The following is a 16,559-nucleotide window of genomic DNA, read 5'->3' as shown; positions in this document are numbered from 1 at the left end:
TAGACATCATATTATTAATAGTCATCACAATAATTACTCGCACTCCTTGCCTTTACAGATTTCTTAGATCACGATAAGTGTACCGTTAAACACAGGCAGTACCTGATTTTAAGGTATTTCTCAACTCTGATGGGGTTCACAGTTCCGATATTATCATAGGTTTAGACACATTTTCGCGCAATATCAGATCGGGTTATCTATTATTATAGGACTGGTACTTTATATCTCTATCTATTTATGTTTATTTGTTGATCTTCCTGACACTTTGATAATATATATCTGTGGGATAATAGGTCTTCTCTTTCTTTCCTTTTTTCTCTCACTCTATATATACATATGCTCTGTTCTACAGTCCTTACTCTGGTGACGTTCGTATTTATTTATAACTCTTCTCACACATCATCACTTGGTGATATAACTCCTATATGGTTGAACATTGACTACTTATGAGAACTTGACTCAAAATGTTTGACCCTTTATAAATGGATTGCAGCACATTTTCTATTGTCCAAATTTTGGGAGATTAAGTCACATATAGCATGTTTTGGCTTGCACAAAACTCATGATAATTTCTGCTCTTAACTTGTCTGTCTGAGATGACATGTACTTAGATACAAATGTGTTCTCAATTTTACAGCCCTGATGAAGTCCGTGAGAGGGATCTCTCATTGGACGAAACACGTGTTGGCTGTGGAGGCTAATTGTATATGATTTCAAGGACATTTTCCTATCATGATTGAACTACTTCAAGAAATAAATTTATCCTGAACCAGAGCCTGGCGTGATTGCCCTTCACACAGAGGATTTATTACATCACCATACTCTTAAATTTTACTCTTGTGAGTGCTCTGACAGCTGTTTGTTGCTACTGTCAGTTTCCTTTGAAACATTGGAGGAGTCAGGAAGATCCTCCTGTCATGAGCACCATGACAAAAAACACTCTGTGAACTTGACTGTATGGACTTACTGTGAGCGCCCGTTACCTATGTCCTTCTTCCTAGCGGTTTTTTTCTCCTTCCCCTCCTTGCTTGAAGGTGCAGACTCCTTCCCCTTCTTGCTTGCTGGTACAGGTTCCTTCCCTTTCTGCTGGCTGTTGCAGCCCCTTACCCTTTCTGCATTCTGGTGCAGACTCCTTCCCCTTTCTGCCGGCTGGTGCAGGCTCCTTCCCCTTTCGGCATTCTGGTGCAGGCTCCTTCCCCTTTCTTCTGGCTGGTGTAGGCTCCTTCCCGTTCTTGCTTACTGATGCAGGCTCCTTCCCCTTTCCGCTGGCTGGTGCAGGCTCCTTCTCCTTCAGGAATTTTGGCCTGGAATCCTTCCCACCATGAGTAGGTGTGGATGGAAGTGGTCCCGTGGAGTGTGTAGCTGAGGTGCTTGGCTGGGTTCTTGATACCCTGGCCATACATGCAGGCTGGAGGGGAGGGGGTGGGGTAGGGAAGAGGTCAATGGTAGAAAGGAAAAGGTTCTTAGGGACATTGGGGCGGGAAGAGGGAGAAATGATGGGAGTGGAGGATGAGGGAGTGGCTGTTGGAGGTGTTTGTCTGCTGGATTTGGGTGCAGGGGCATGGGTTGTATGCTGTTGTGAGGTGGATGGCTGTTGGGTGTCTGAGTGCTTGCGTTTGTGTACCTTAGGAGGGGGGCAGACATGGTGGGAGAGGACAAATGGGACATGTGCATGGATGTTGTGGAGGTGTCTGCCAGTGAGGTGTGTGTTCTGCTTGGTGTGGTGATGATGCAGGTAGTGGATGATGATGTTGTGCATGCAGGTGTGAGTGTGGACATAACTGGGTGGGAGGTGGAGGAGGAGGAAGAGACAGTGGAACTAGTGGATGTTGGTGTGTCTGCAACTGGATGGTGTTTGTGTGAGTGTCTGTGGCATGAAGTTTGGTGCTTGTGTTTGCCTGTGCCCCTCTTCGGGGTTGTCCTGGGTGCATGCTCGTCTGGGTGTGTGCTTGGGATGGGTTGGGATTGAGGAGAATGGGACTGGGAAGTGGAAGTTAGAGGGGGGACGGTAGAAACAGGGACAATGGCTGCCATCAGAGAAGAGGCCAGAGCCTGAATCAATCTGTGTTGGGCCGCCAATCCAGTGTGAATGCCCTCCAGGAATGCATTAGATTGTTGCATCTGGGCTGCCAGCCCCTGGATGGCATTCACAATGGTTGACTTCCCTACAGAGATGGATCTCAGGAGGTCAATAGCCTCCTCACTCAGGGTAGCAGGGCTCACTGGGGCAGGGCCTGAGGTGCCTGAGGCGAAGGAGATGCCCATCCTCCTGGGTAAGCGGGTACGGGCAACTTGCTGAGGGGCTGCTGGGAGGGCAGTGCTGGTACAGGGGTGGCGGCTTCATCTGTAGCTGGGGTGGTCGCAGAGGTGTCCGCCACCACCAAGGAGCTCCCATCGGAGGAGGTATCAGAGTCTGTATTGTCCCCTCCAGTCTCTGCTGTGGTGCTTCGCTCGCCCTCTGTCCCACTGGTGCCCTCAGCGTCGGTGGACTCTGCCTCCTGGGTCCTGTGGGATGCAGCTCCCTCTATCGCTGGTGCCTCCGCTCCTCCGCCAGATGATGCTAATGCACATAAGGACAGGATGACAAAACAAGAAAGGGGAGAGAGAGAGACAAAGGATACACTGGGTCAATGACTGCACCAACATGATCGTTGGCGTATAAAGCACCCTCACACACAGGGAACAGGCCTACGCACTATGCCTTGCACTACCAGTGATATTGCTAGCCACCAAGGCATGAGGAGGAGCACGCACCTCCAACTGCAGCACACCTGGGACCCACGCAGTCCTGCCCTGTAGTGGATGCTAACAAGCTACGTAGCTATCAGTTTCCAATCAGACCCCTAGCCACTAGGGACCTACGCTGCTATGTCTGGCCTAGGGGTACCCAAGGACACCCACCCACCACCCGGATACCACCCCACCAGGCGTAAGCTGTATTGATAGCCACTGTTCTCAACCCCTTGTGGCTGCTGTGTTGCCCTCAAGCGCCCATCCATCTCTGGATTGGCAACTGCCAGTATGCGGGCCATCGGGCGGGTAAGGATTCTATGGGCACCCCTTCCTCATTGGGAGGCCATCCCTAGCTGGGCCTCTGAGGTCTTCCATGCCAAGCGTCTCAGGTCCTTCCACCGTTTGCGACAATGGGTGCTCTGCCTACCATAGACCCCCAGGGTCCACACCTCCTTGGCGATGGCACGCCATATACCCTTTTTTTGATGGGCGCTGACCTGCAGAGGCAAGACAGACAGGAGAACACCATTAGACAAACAGTCCAACCTGTCACACACATGGCCCGCCATACCCCTTTCCATCACCATTGGCACATACATGGGCCAGCTCACAATACGTACACCACCATTAGATAATCCCCCCTTACACAATGCCTTCACACACATCTCCATGCATCCATGCCACATGCATCGTGCCCACAGTGTACTCACCTGTTGGTCTAGAGACCCATACAGCAGTCCGTACTGGGGTAGGACCCCATCCACCAGTCGCTCCAACTCCTCCGAAGTGAAGGCTGGCGCCCTTTCCCCGGTCACACGGGCATGGTAGGTTCCAGACACATGTCACAGCAGCACATGAAGTGTAGGTCCTCTCCTATGGAAGGTCAGGTAACAAGTGAGGAATATGATAGAATATGACGGTCACACCCACTGTGGTGCAAACAATTTCCTCCACCGTGACCCTTAGCTCCTCCTCTGTGAAACGGTGGTGTCTTTTTGGTCCCATGGGTGTTAGGTGAGGTGTGTTGGTGAGGGTGTGTTGGGTAATGTTTTGGGGTGTGTGATGTGGAGTGCGTGGGTGCTGTATGGGTATGAGTAGTGTGTGTCTTAGTGGTCTTGGTGTCTGTCTAGTGGCAATGATTTGTAATCGTAATGGGTCGCGGGTAATATGTGTGTGTGTTTTATTTTGGTGTGTTAGTGTGGGTGTAGTGTGCGTATGGGTGTCAGGTGTGTGTTGTTTGAATTGGCCAATGTGGAGTTGTTTTGTCTGTGGGTGTCCATTGTGAGCGGGGCTGAGTGTACCACCAATGGTTTACCGCCATTGAATGTCCACTGTGGTGATTCGTGGGTCATAATGTGGTGGGCGTTGTTCTGTTGGCATAACGGTGTGGGTTTTGATACCGCCAGTTTATCACTGACCTTTGGACTGGCGGATTTGTATATGTGGCTGAATTCTGTCAGATTGGTGTGTGTGTGTCATAATATGGTGAACGTATATCCCCCGTGGTAAGTTGGCGGCCGTCAGCGTGGCGGTAAGTGGGATTTACTGCCAGAGTCATAATGAGGGCCTATGTTATCTCCATCACTTGGGGCATTGTGGTAGGAGACTGATCTGCCTTCATTGTATTTTTTGCAAAAGTTGTTTGGTTAGTTAATTTCACATCTTCGGTCTTTCCAGCATTATCCTCATTGTTCCTCTCCTTCTTTTGAAATATTGAAAAGAGTTTTAGTCAGTCCGTCTCCGGTAACACCTTTTCCTGTGTCATCTCACAGTTTTTTTCTGTCTTTTGACTCACATTTAGGAGTTCTAACTTTGCTGAACTTATTTGTTGCTTTTTTCTGGCTTTATGCATACAATCTCCTGGTTGTAAGCAACAATGGGGAAGAAAAGTATTGGTGCCCCAAAAACCGGTTTGAAGGGTTCAAGTACCACCACTTCTATAACCACCTATTTAACCTGGGCCATGGGGGAAATTTCCAGCGAACTTAATAAGGTCAAGAATCGCATAGAAGACGTTCAAAAATTGGCCTTGGAGCCATCTCTGCCATCAACAGAATCCCCTCAAAAAAGCCAGTTTGAGACATGTATTCCAACCTCACCTGTTGCGCACAATGAGAAAGTGTACATCACATAATTTTGAACCGGTTAAGTGGAATAGGTGCAGATTAAAAAACCTGTGTGTAGTCTTTGACAGTACCCATAAAATAATATTGGATGCACCAAGCTCTATTTCCCCAAAATGCCTCCCACAGAGGTAATAGGTTGAGGGCAGAAGACAGGGCCCAAACTCAAAGGACTGTGTTATAGCTGAACCCCATGGTAAGGACTGTAATAGGACCCTGTTAATTTCAGCTCCCTCTCAACAAGCAGGTATAGATTGTATCTCAATGGAGAACATTAAAAAGGCTTTTATAATTTGACACCAACTATTATTAGCTCTCTGGAGAGTGTACTTCTATCTTTCAAAGAAGAAAGGGTGGGACACATTAAATCACTATTGAGGAAAATCAAACACTTGGTAGATCAATATCATAGAGCTTCACCAAATGACCGAGGAGGGTGTCCTGTAGACAGTGTTCAACTTTGCACTCAACAGCCCGATAATAACATGATTACTAACATGCAAAGTGGACAAGGAAGAGAGGTTAATGTAGAACTGGTGTTAACTAGGAGCACCCTGTGATTGCCTTAGGAGGGACTGGAATTCTTTTAATCAATTACTGACCCCTTTCTCCTAGAGACCAACTTGAAAATTAGCAATTACATCCAGAAAGTACCCCATATACTGTTTTAGTAGGGGCACCACCTTTGCACCAAGTGGCGTATGAGTACTGCCAAAGCCTAACAAACGAAATTATACACTGGTGCAAATAGAATGCTGATTTCCATCCAGTAGTAATCAATAACAGTATAATGGTTCATAGGGTAAATTGGGTAGGCACCCTAGTTAAAACATTAAAGGGGGATTGTGTGGTAGTCAACTTCATACAGCCCGATTGTTTTTTATTTCTGCTGTCACTCCTGAGTGTATTCCCTCATCAGCACTCGTCAATACGGGCCTACCCCTTAGGGTTTTCTTTTACCATCTATCACAGGTATTAACCCCCTATTTACAGTGTATTTCAAGACAGAAAGGTATAAAAGTGATCCTGCCTCATCCCTCTTTTGCTCACCAACCAATTTGACATCCTAGTAAGTATCTCACAATGTAGCCTCCTTTAGAGGGAAATGCTGTCCAAACTGAGTCCACTGTTAAACCTCTCATTCCCTCGCAGGTATCAGCATATTTGAACAAGGATGATAGTCAGGAAATCCGTTATCAAAATCTGCAATAGATCTCATGGAATATAGCGGAGATTCGACAGAACTTGATAATGAGAACTGGATGTCAGTCATTAAGAATTTTGATATAAACTGCTGCCAGGAGAAATGGGCTCCTGATGGTTACAAATCTGTTTGTTCTCCTGCAATCTTATCTTCGGCTGGTAGGGAAAAGGGGGTTTGGCTGTTTTTATCACGTGTGCTATTAGGAGTTTGAAGGTAAAACTGCTAGAATGTAGGCCATGTTACCAAATCTTAACCCTCTGCCTGTCAAAAATATTTCATGTAATTTTAGTAAATTTGTATTTTAATGTTTTCACAGTGCATCCAGTAGGCATAATTTATGAACTTGGAATATCAGAATTCTTATATAGCCCAAAATTCGATGGGCCTCATTTTGACTCTGGCGGTCTTTTGACTGACAGGGTAAATATGGTGGTCCCACCACCTACAGGCTGGTGGTGCAGACCGCCACATTATGAGTGTGGCAGTTTGGCCTCAGCCAACCCGCCACATCTCCACTCATTCCGCCATGGCGGTCGGAACCGCTGGGCCGGAGATGATCATCTCCAACCCGGTGGTCCACAAAAGACTGCTGGCGTTATTAGGAGCCAGCTTTCCACCATGGTTCCCGTGGCAGTAGCATCACCATGAAAACCATGGCGGAAAGACTACAGGTGACAGGGAATTACTTCCCTGTCACCGGCAGATGGTTCCCCCCCTCAGCAAGTACTATACCCCCCTCCAGCCACAGCGCCCCCACCCCCTCAAGCCAAAGTACCCCCCTCCACATATATGTACACAGACACTCACACGCACCATGCAAACACCCAATCACCCACACTTACATACATGCATTCACAACAACATTCACACATGTATTCAAGCACACACAGACACTACACACTCATACACGCACACACAACACCCCCCACCACCCTCCCCTGTCAGGGCCTCCAAATTAAATGCTACCAGTGGGCCTGCAGCACTGATTGTGCCACCCACATAAGTAGATCTTTCACCATGTCTCTGGTCTGCCATTGTAAGGCCTGTGTGTGCAGTTTCACTGTCACTTCGACTTTATATTTAAAACTACTTGCCAAGCCTTCAATTTTCCTTTTCTTTCACATATGTTACGGCTAAGGTGGGCCCTAGGTAATCTATAGGGGAGGGTGCTATGTAGGTAAAAAGCAACACATGTACGGATACGTTTTACATGTGCTGGTAGTGAAAAACTTAATATAAAAATAATTTTTCACTACTGTGAAGCCTACTCCTCTTTTAGGCCAGCAAAAGAGATTCCCTTATATTCTTGTAAGTGGGAATTTCTGATCTGAGAGGAATAGATATCATATTTGAAATGGTAGTAAGAAATCGTACATACTGAAGTTGGATTGTAGATTACTGTTTCAGAAATGACACTTTTAAAAAGTAGCCATTTCTCTGCACTTAGTAACATCTGTTCCTTACAGCCTGTCTCCAATCCACGTCTGGTCTGTGATGTTGACAGCTTCCCTTGTGCATTCCACCCAGACAGCCATAAACATAAGACACTCTGCTGCATCTGCATTCATCTGCATACAGATGGTTTTATCTGGGCAGGAAGGGTGGAGGGGCTCTCTCTGACACTTCAAAGGCCAGTGGTCTGCCCTCACACATTGGACTGATAACCTCCCCACAGGGATCCTGGCTGGGTAGAAAGGGGAACTTGTGCACATCAAAACCACTCTTTGAAGTTTCCTCTACTTCAAAGGCACTTTGGGTGTATATACTGGGTCTGTGACCCCACCAAATCAGACACTTCAAGATCTACAACTGGACTCTGCCAGAAGGACTGCTGAGCTGCCCAAAGGACTCATCTAGCCTGCTGCTCCTTGACTCTGCTGGAAGGACTCTGCCTTCCTCCACAAGTGCTCTCCAAGGGATTTGGTTGAGTTTGCCTTCAGTTCTGAAGTCTCAGGGCCAAAAAAGACTTCTTCTACTAGCACCTAGCTAGTCCACTGACTTCAGCAACTCCAGAACCTGTGCATCTGTCCAACACCACGCCACTGCCTGCACTGGTTCCATTGTCCTCCCTGAATGCAACAACTGCAAACTGCAACATAAGGCTGACATCGCCGCAATGCCGCTGAAGTCTTGTGGTGTGATTGTGACCTGCTGGACTCATCAACCCCGCCAGGTCTTAAGGAACCACACCACAGATGCTGCATCACCTCTCCTGTGAATGAACAGAACCGATGCATCACCTTCCCTGCCTAGCAGTAACGACCTGATGTAGGGAAGTACCATCTTTGTTGGCATGTTACCCCCACCTTTACCTGTATGTCAGTATATTTTTGCCTGTCTCACAGGGATCCAGCTGGTCAGGACCCCAGTGTTCATAGTTTATGGCCTAATGTGTGTGTCTGTATAGTGCTTGACTGTGTCACTGAGGCTCTGCTAACGAGAACCTCAGTGCTTATGCTCACTCTGCTTTTAAATTTGTCACTGTAGGCTAGTGACTTCATTTACCAATTTCAATTAGCACACTGGACACCCCTTATAAATCCCTAGTATATGGTACCTCGGTACTCAGTGCATTGGGGTTCTAAGAGATCCTTATGGGCTGCAGCATTTCTTTTGCCACCCATAAGGAGCTCAGACAAACCCTTTCACAGGACTGCCACTGCATCCTGCGTGAAATAACACACACATATTTCACAGCCATTTTCACTGCACTTAATTTAATTATAAGTGACCTATATGTCTGACCTTCACTTGCTGAAGGTTAGGTGCAAAGTTACTAAGTATGAGGGCACCCTTGCACTAGCAAAGGTGCCCCCACAAAGCTCAGGGCCATTTCACAGGACTTTGTGAGTGCGGGGGTGCCATTACATACGTGCACTACATATAGGTCAATGGTAATTCCGAATATGGCCATGTGAGGTGTCTAAGATCATGGAATTGTCCCCTCATTTCAAATATGCTATTGGGGAGCCAATTCCATGCATCTTGGGGGCTCCAACATGGACCCCCAGTACTGTCAAACCAGCTCTCTGAGGCTTGCACTGCAGCTACTGCTGCTGCCACCTCACAGACAGGATTCTGCCCTCCTGGGGTCTGAGCAGCTCAGTCCCAGGAAGGCAGAACAAAGCATTTCCTTTGGGAGCAGGGTGTTACACACTCTCCCTTTGGAAATAGGTGTTACAGGCTGGGGAGGGGTAGCCTCCCCCAGCCTCTGGAAATGCTTTGAAGGGCACAGACAATGCCCTCCTTGCATACACCAGTCTACACCGGTTCAGGGACCCCTTGTCCCCTGCTCTGGTACAAAACTGGACAAAGGAAAGGAGAGTGACCACTCCCCTGTCCATCACCACCCTAATGGTGGTGCCCATAGCTCTTCCAGTGTGTCCCAGACTTCAGCCATCTTGCTTTGCAAGGTGTGGGGGCACTCTGGATGGCTCTGAGTGGCCAGTGCCAGTAGGTGACGTCAGAGACCCCTCCTCATAGGTACTTACCTGATAAGGTAGCCAATTCCCTCTCAGGGCTCTTTAGGGTTTCTCCTGTGGATTATCTTCAGATTCTACTTGCGAGATTCCAGCAGGAATCCTCTGCAACTACTCCTTCATCCTCTGACCTCGGATCAACTGCAACCTCCTCCAGGAACCGCTGTAACAGCAACAAAGTATCCACAAGGGATACTTTTCTTCTGCAACATCAGCTACAGCCGGCAACTGCAACAGTTTTCATGGTGTGCACACTGTGAGGACTCCCTGTCCTCACCCTGAACCAGAAGAACTGCTAGAAATCACCCATAGGGTGATGGAGTCACTCCCCTGCTCACGCAAGCACCTTCTAAGTCGACGACCAGTCCTCTTGGACTCCTCTCACAGCGACGAGCGTGCTCCTTGGAACACAGACGATGGACCCCATCGACACAGACTGTCCTGAGGTCCTGCTGATGCAATTTGGAGGAGGTAAGACCTTGCCTTCCTTGAGAGCGACAGTACCCCTGTGCACCACGTCTTCTTCAGCTTCTGAGGCCTCTGTGCACTATTTTGCTAAATTCCTTTTTGCACAGCCTGGTCCACATCCCCAGCACCCTATCCTGCGACGCTCAACTCACTGAGTTTACCTCCAGCGGCGTGGGACCCTTCTCTGCAGTGCTGCACCAACCACGTTTTGCACCTCCTTGGTCCCCGTGTCCCAGACTCCCGTGGGTGCTGTCTAGTGTCCTGAGGGCTCTCTTCCTCCTCACACAGAGTTGAGGCCCCCAGGTCCCTCCTGGATCCAGCCAGCGCCATATTGATGCAAAACACAACTTTGCAATAACCAAGGCTTGTTGGAGACGTTCAACATGAAATCATATCTGCATCCATCTTCACGTCGTGGGACATCCATTGCATAATGCAGGAACCCGCAGGCATCTTCTTAGGGTGCATTTCTGCAGTCTTCGTCCAACCAGGGACTCTTCTTTTGCACCCTCTTCTGGGTTGGTATGGGCTTCTATCGTTCCTGGAACTTCTTTTGACTTCTGGACTTGGTCCCCTTCTTTTGCAGGTCTTCAGGTCCAGGAATCCAGCAGTTGTTGTTTGCAGACTTGGTTGGTTATTGCAATAATTCCAATCACGATGTGTAGTGTGTCCTAAGGAAACTTGCAGTATTTTACTCCTGCTTTTCTGGGCTCTGGGGTGGGGTAATTTACTTACCTTTACTGTATTCTTACTCTCACAGCGATTCAGCACACACTACACTTGTCTAGGGGAGAATTCCTGATTTGCATTCCACTTTCTAAGTATATGGTTTTTGTTGCCCCTAGACCTATTTTCTTCCATTGCATTCAACAGCATTTCCTATTGTTTTCACTCTCCTATGTCTAATTACTTGCCTTATTTTGCTGTGTAGTGTATATATTGTGTATTATACTTACCTCCAGAAGGAGTATTGCCTAAGATATTTTTGGTACTGTGCCACCCAGATAAACTACCTTTATTTTTGGTAACACTGAGTATTGTCTTTACTTGTGTATAAGTACTGTGTAACCATAAGTGGTATTGCCTGAGCTTTGCGTGTCTCCTAGTTCAGCCTAAGCTGCTCTGCAATAGCTACCCCTACCAGCCTAAGCTGCTAGAACACTACTACTTCACTAATAAGGGATAACTGGACCTGGTATAAGGTGTAAGTACCCAAGGTACCCACTAAAAACCAGGCCAGCCTCCTGCACATGACACCTCACATCTCCTGCCTGGCAGTAAGGAACCAATGATGCACTGGCTCCAGCAAACCCTCATCTCCCTGACTCTGTGCAATGTTGTTGTTTTCTCTTTTTCCGAAGGCACTATGCCTGGGGTCCGTGCAACTCTGTGACTTCCCCGAGAGTGATGTTGGATTGTTGAGAGAAACTCCATCAAAATGTCATAATAGCCCCAGTTGAAGCTATTGTGCTTCTAAGCACTATAATATGATTTAATCTTGCAACATTCATAACTTTACTTGTGTACATTAGATTCTTGATATTTTGGTCTTATTTTATTCAGATAAATATTATCTATTGTCCTAAACTGATTTGGAGTACTTTTGTGGTGTCATCACTGAGTTAATATATGAGTTATTGAACAAATACTTTACACATTGCCTCCTAAGATAAGCCTGCCTATTCTGTGCCAAGCTACCAGAGGGTGAGCACAGGATAATTTAGGTTGTGTGGGGACTTACCCTGGCTAGGATTGTGGTCCCTATTTGGGCAAGAGAGTAGACCTTTGCCAACCAGAGACTTAGGCCCTCATTATGAACATGGCGGCAATCACTGCTCCGCAGGCGGTGGCGGTAAGTACCGCCAACAGTGTGGCAGTCCGGACCGCCAAATAATAAAGCACATGAGAAACAGCCAGCAGGACATCCACACACCGCCATCATTGGAGTGCTGTCAACGACAGAAGAGGCCGCACACAGGCCGACGGAAAGGCCGCACCCGCCCAACAAATAATGAAGCACAAGATCACGGTCAGTTCTGGGGTGGGAACCACTGCCACGCAAAGCGTGGTGGAAACAAACCAAATAAAAGGAAACACTCACCTTAGGCACACACAACACGCCGAAGCAGACAAGGAGAGAGAGTTTCAAATAATGCCAGTCCTGCTCCTTGCAATATACCTCCACGACCGTGACCACCGATGAAAACGACAATGGTAAGTACCGCAACTCAGTACACATGGGAACAAAGGGCAGTTACACACCCACCCCACCCACCTCGCAACGCACTCCCAACTTCTCACACCATCACATGCCATACACACCAGAATAAGAGGTACTTACCCAACAGAAGCCAAAAAAAAATGCCCAGCCTAAACACATGTGCACCACACCCCCCCACCATGAAACAATGAACCACGTCTCCATATTGCGGCAACAGCACCACTGGGCACACAAACTTTAATACAAAAGAAAAATAGTAATGTCCAAATAAGGCAATTGGCCAGTCCATAATAAATACCTTGAAGGGCCCAAATGGGCCAGACTTGACTCCCACATATGCACAGGGTACTCCACCGTAAAGGAACATCAATGGGGCAGTCAGGCACCTCAGGGAACTGGGCCAGGAGGTGGCGGGGTGGGGACTTATGCCTGGAGGGGGGGCTTGGGCTTACGTTTGGGAGGTGGTGGGGGTTTGGGTTTGCTCTTGGAAGGTAGGGGAGTGGGCTTGGACCGGGGGTGGCAGAGGGACCTGGGGCAGCATGGGTCTTCTTCCTCTCAGTGGAAGAGGCACAGGAATGGGAAGGGTGTATTGGTGCAGACTTGGACGAGGAAGGAGTGGACAGGGCAAGGAGATGGGCACATTTAGGCACGAGATGGGGTGGGCAAGTGGGTTAAAACAGGCCAACAAAGGAGAGGAAATGTTTCTTAGGGGCAGTTGGGGTGGATATGGAGTAAGGTGTGGGTGTGGAGGTAGAGGGAGTGGTCGTACCAGTTGCAGGTATGCTGTACGTGGATGCAGGTACCTTTACAGTATTGTGAACGTTTGAGTGTCTTTGGAGGAAGGGGGTGGATAGAGTGGGACAAGACAGGCTGCCAGTGTAAATGGATGTTGTCTGGGTGTCTGCAGGTCTGGAGAGTGTGCTGCATGTGACAGTCAATGTAGTTTTGGTGAGTGCAGGTGTGGTGTCTGGGGTGGATGACTGGATCTCAGGTGTTGTGGTGACTGCAAGAATAGGGCCAGCAGCAGTGATGGGGATGTAGTGCTTGTGGGTGTGCATGTTTAAGTAACAGACAGGGAGGCTGGAGAGGTGGACACACTGGGGTAAGTGGATGTTGTTGTGTGTGCCTTTGTATGTTGGGTGTGTGTATGCCTGTGGTGGGAAGTGTGGTGCTTGTGTTTCTCTGTGTGCTTCTTGTGTATTGAGGTGTGTGCATGGCTGTCTGAGCGTGTGCTTGGGATGGGTGAAGGGACTGGGGTGGTGAAAGGGGTAGAGGAGGTTGGTGGTGGGATGGAAAGACCAGGGACACTGACTCTGGTCAAAGAGGAGGCCAGAGCCTGAAAAGATCTCTGTAGGCCAGACATGGCACTGTGAATACCTTCTAGGTATGCATTGCACTGCTGCATCTGGGATGCTATCCTCTGGATGGGATTCATGATGGTTGTCTGCCCTACAGAGATTGTTCTTTGGAGGTCAATAGCCTCCACCGTGAGGGCAGCAGGGCAGACTGGGGCAGGGGATGAGAGGCTTGGGGTGAAGGAGACACCCACCCTTCTGGATGAGCAGGCACGGGCAACTGGGAGGGGAGCAACTAGGAGGGCAGAGATGGCATGGGTGTGGCAGAAGATGACAAAGAATGGATGGGACCACTAAGGTCCGCCACCACCAGGGAGCTGCCATTGGAGGAGGTATCAGAGTCACTACCGCCAGTGGTAGTTGCCTTCCCCATGCTTCTCCCCTCGCCTTCAACCCACTGGTCCCATTGGGCTCCGCCAACTCTCCCTTCTTGGAACCGTGGGCCGCTGTATCCCCACTCGCCGGTGCCACTGCTCCCATGCCAGATGATGCTGATGTACACAAAGAACACAAGAGCACAGGGGTGGGGAGACGAAACATGAGGGAAATCTGTAAATACCTGAATGAATATACATACTTGGTGCACACACACACACTCCCATCCAGCCTACAAGCCTACACGCAGCACCTACAATAATAGTCATGACTATACCCCTGAATAGTGGTCACTACCCCAGAATATAACTCATTTTCCACATGAAACACGGACACGATGAACTGTGTGCACTGCACACATGGGGGACCATGACCAGCCAATGGACCCACTAGTCCATGTGCCCACAAAGAATGCTACAGTACAGGTAGATCAACCCTCAAGGGCCTATTGTGACCATTGACACCCTCCCCACACCATTTCCGTGCCCATGAGGAGCAGGAATGCTGGAACACACCTGTCAGAGTGCCTGGCACTAGACAGAATACATATCACAGCACCCAAACACATCCATCTAGGTGGTATTAAACAATGTTGGTACTCACCCCCTTGTGGCTGCTGTGCTGCCTTCAAGCGCCCATCCAAATCTGGATATGCCACCGTTAGAATGCGGGACATTAGTGGGGGGTCAGGGTCCGACAGGGCACCCCTTCCTCGTTGGGAGGCCTTCCCCAGCTGGGCCTCCAGGGTCCGCACCTCCTTGGCGATGGCTTGCCAGAGTACCCTCTTCTGATGGGTGCTGACCTGTATGGGACAGACAAAGAAGAAAAATACACGTCAGGATATGTCCATCTGATTTAGCTGACATGTTGTTCCCTATGGGATGGAAACGTCACACTATCATTTTACCAAGTCACTAACAGTACATGCCACACAATCTCTGCCTGTGCAGTTACAAATTGAGCACACATGCATACAGGCATCTGCCACCATCACACATATCCATGCAAGACCTGTTCCTCTGGTCGCCCATATAACTTAGCATACAGGGGCAGGACCCCGTTCACCAGCTTCTCCAGCTCCTCAGTGGTGAAGGCCAGGGCCCTTTCCCCTGTGACTCGTGCCATTGGAGTCCCCAGAGTCAGGATACAGCAGCACATATAGTGGAGTACTTGCATGCACAGGATTCGGGAGTCAAATGAGATTGGGGCGACAACATGGCGTGCGCTCTGCGAGGTGTGCACCATCATGGCACTCATGATAGGCCCAGTTTTCCCATTGACAACCATGTAAACCAATGAATGGGTGAATGGCGGTGAACACCGCCTTCCGCCATGACAACTACCGCCAGCGGAATGATGTCACTTCCACTCCTTCATATCTGGGTGGCAGGAGGCTGCTATTTTCATAGCACCACGTACATATTTCCTAGTCAGGGGCCCCATTCAGGACCTTCAAATCCCAGCCTTTAGTCACCTGCCCACATGAGTGTCTGTTCCTCACATCAGACCAGAGGTATCACTGCATACATGTCCCTAAATTTGTACATCATACATCACTTGTGTGTGTAACCTGCGTATTGCACCACCAGTTATTCATTCACAACCTGTTTTGCATGTCTATGTGTGTCCCTTATATGTTTTCTTTCCTTCCCATAGGTACAGACCCATGTGACGAGAGAAGGCCCCATCTGTGTACAGACTTCTTAGTGATTTGGATACCATGGTGGTATGTAACACAATTGTCCCCTACAGACTCAATCGTTGAACAGTCCATGTGCTTTACGTGATCCTGTACTGAGACCGGCTAATCAGAATCACAATGCCATCCCTACTGAAGTGCAAGTGCTCTCTGTACTCCATTGTTTGGCTACGGGCTAATTTCAGGTGACAGTGGGCATGGGTGCAGGGTTCTCACAGCCAATGTTTAGCCTCATCCTGTCCAAAGTCCTGGATGCATTTGTACATTACATGCAGACATATGTCCAGTTTCCCCAAAGGCCTGCCATCAAGTCTGGATTTTCTGCCTTTGCTAACATTCCCCATGCGATAGGTGCCATTGATGGAACCCACATAGCTCTCATCCTCCCAAGAGTGAATGAACAGGTGTATAGGAACAGAAAGAACTTCCTTTCAATGAATATACAATTGGTGTGTATTGCTGACCTGTGCATATCACATGTTAAATGCCATGTTTCCAGATCAGTTCATGATTCCTTTGTCCTGAGGAACAGCAGTATGCCACACATGATGGAACAACTACAAGGGGACAGAGGTTGGCTCATAGGTGAGTGTGTATGACACTGAATCAGTACATAGCTGACAGCCAGGCTGTATGGAAGTAATGGGAGTTTGTTAAAGTGCTCTTTCGCCCACTTTTGCGGTGATTCTGGCTATCCCAAATTGCAATAGCTCCTGACACCTGTGAGTAATCCCAGGACAGATGCAGAGAGGAATTATAATGAAGCCCATGGACGTACTAGGAGGGTGATTGAGCGCACTATAGGTCCCCTGATGGCTAGATTTCGTTGCCTCCATCTCTCTGGGGGATCCCGGTGCTATGGCCCTGAAAAAGTGTGTAGAATAGTGGTGGCCTGATGCATG

Source organism: Pleurodeles waltl, chromosome 2_2 (assembly GCF_031143425.1).
Source record: "Pleurodeles waltl isolate 20211129_DDA chromosome 2_2, aPleWal1.hap1.20221129, whole genome shotgun sequence".
Lineage (NCBI taxonomy): Eukaryota > Metazoa > Chordata > Amphibia > Caudata > Salamandridae > Pleurodeles > Pleurodeles waltl.
This window is presented reverse-complemented; position numbering follows the sequence as displayed.